A 2611-nucleotide genomic window follows, 5' to 3' on the forward strand; every position below is an offset into this window, starting at 1 on the left:
AAGGGCCAATTAAATAACAAACCAGCACACTCAGCTACTGGGAATATTGTTCAGGTTACCAGTCCTGGCTGGTTTAGCAGGACGCAGTTGTGCCAACTTGCAGCTTCTTGAGGGCAGGAGGGGCTGGGTCTTGGCCAGCTTTGTGTTCCCCAGATCAGCTCAGTGACTAACTCCTGGTAAATACCTAGTAAATACGTTTGCTCACCCAAACTCAAAGTTAGACTTTCTCTAGTAGCAGGTGAGGGGCCACACAGAAATTCTTTAAGGTCAAAACAAATAGCTAGTAATCTCTGACCTTTGCATTTTATAGGGAAAATGGATTCTTTCTGCATTGCATGTGAGAGTTTTCCCATCAATATGCCAAGGCACACGGACACACCAGTTGTGCATGTGTTAGAGGTGTGCTGAGATGTTGAACCCCTTAGGGCTAGGGAGGCCAAGCCCCGGGGCAGCACAGACTTTACCATGACTACGTGTAGCACGAGGTGAAAAAGGCTTGGTAGCTCTGCTCTATGGCACCCAACTGGGGGGGTCTCAACTTAATATTTGCACAAACTTGAGCCAGCACACCTTTCTGAGCCAAGGTTGCCCTTTCCACCCGCCTCTGCGTCCCTTCTAAAAGCCAAGCTTTTAGTTATTTACTTATTTATGCACTGGCATTCTACTGCACGACCCTCCGCAAATCCTTTGGGGAACGAGGCAGGGTGTCAATAAATATCTGGCTTTTTAATTTTCCTGAAAACGTCAACACTGCCCCAGGCCATCTGGAACAGAACACTGAGCCTGTCTTTTCCACCAGCCATGCAGAGCACGCCTCCTTGAGACTCTCCTCACGGCACCCTAATAGGAACCCCATGTTACTCAACTATTGTCAAGACAGGTGAGAGCGGTAGTATTCGAGGAAGACAAAGGGGCCCACTAGACACTCTTTCATCTTAGTTCCTCAAGTTCTATTCCTATTCTCACTTAGATTAGGAAATAAAACACTGGGCTATCACTTAGCTCCCCACACAAATACCACCATTGAGCCAAGACTGAAGATGCTCTCCTTACCTTTTACGGGGAGTTGAATTTTTTTTTTTTTCTTTAAAGGCACGTAAAAAAACTGTTCTGAATCTTCTCCTAAGGCCCCAATTAGATTGTAGGGTACTTGAGAGAAGGGACTGTCCTACTCACCTTTGTAACTGAGGCACACACAAGTCTTGGGTGCTGTGAGCATAAAAAAACATTACATACATATACAGAAGAATTGAATACAAGAGATAAAGTACGTATCCAAGGAAAGTATACAGAAGTGTACCGAGTTATAAACCTTTTTAAAGAAGGGAACCCAATCCTATGAAGCTAAAATTCTGGTTTTAGGTAAAACTTCACCAAGTGTGAGTAACTTGAAAATAGACTCAGAAATACTTTGTCTGTAGGAGTTACCAACTAGGTTTTCTCTAAGTTTTTGGATCATTCAAAAACGTCCAAAATTATTTCAGTGAAGAAATGGTCTTTTAAAACCAGGTCCTGAAGGTTATTGCAATCTGAATAGCAAATCCATCTAGATGAGGGTGCTTAAAAATACTCCTCCTTGAAAAGCCACACCAAAAGTTAACATTCTCAGGACATCTGTTAGTTAGAACAACAGGTCCAACCTGGTGATGCTGCCAACTTCCACTTCTCTAACCGCCCTGCTGGCAGTCCAGGATCCTGTCAATTCCTGAAAGGGAGGTTCAGCTGCCAAATCAGGAGACAAAAAGGAAATATAGAATGCTCGGTGAAATTGGCACCAGAGCATGCTCAGGTTCAAGCACTGAGAGTTATATTTGGAAAAAAAAAAAAAATCACTTAAAGGTGAATGCCAAGATTACAGTGGATTAAATCACTGTAAGAAATCTTTCATGATGAAGACCACTTAAAAATCTTGGACCCAAGACAAGTCTTGAGAAACCAGCCCTGTAGAGGACATCTAGAAAATCCGCCGCACGCGGGACCAGAAATGACAACCTCACACGGTACACTGGTAGGGGAGGTGTGACCTGTCTCACTCCTATAGACAGAGGGACACCCTAAAGACGCAATCATGCCCCTAGGACGGGAACACCGTTGCTCCATATGCAGAAACCACCTCGTGTAACGGGGACACACAGCGCTGACTGGCCCTCAACAGCAGGACCCCTCACGCTGAGACGTGAGGAAGAGGCAGTTCAGAAAGCACAGACGCCAAGAGCCAAACATTTCAGGTACGCGTCCATTCTCCTGCACCCATTAATGTTCTTTTCAGCAGATTCCCAAGAACCTCCATCCACGACCAAACTTGGATTTGGATAAGGGAGAGAGGAGTGAGGGGAACAGCTCGATGCGGAAGGATGCCCTCGCCACTTGCACCGTCCCTTCCGGGGATCGGCCCAGCTGCCCGCACACTGACCCCGAAGGAGGCAGGGGCGTCCCGGGGACATGCGGCTCCCCTGGGCGCCTGTGTGTCCCGGGGCCGGGCGCGCATCCCCTCCAGGCTCCCCCGTGGGGGCGGCCCGGCTGCCCGCGAGCAGACCCTGGGGCAGAGGCGTCCCGGGGACCTGAGGTTCCTCCGGGCTTCCGGGCGTCCCGAAGACGGGCGCGCGTTCCC

This window comes from Callorhinus ursinus, unplaced genomic scaffold, assembly GCF_003265705.2.
Source record: "Callorhinus ursinus isolate GAN/ISIS: 27379988/994484 unplaced genomic scaffold, GSC_fseal_2.0 scaffold45, whole genome shotgun sequence".
In the NCBI taxonomy this organism is placed as follows: domain Eukaryota; kingdom Metazoa; phylum Chordata; class Mammalia; order Carnivora; family Otariidae; genus Callorhinus; species Callorhinus ursinus.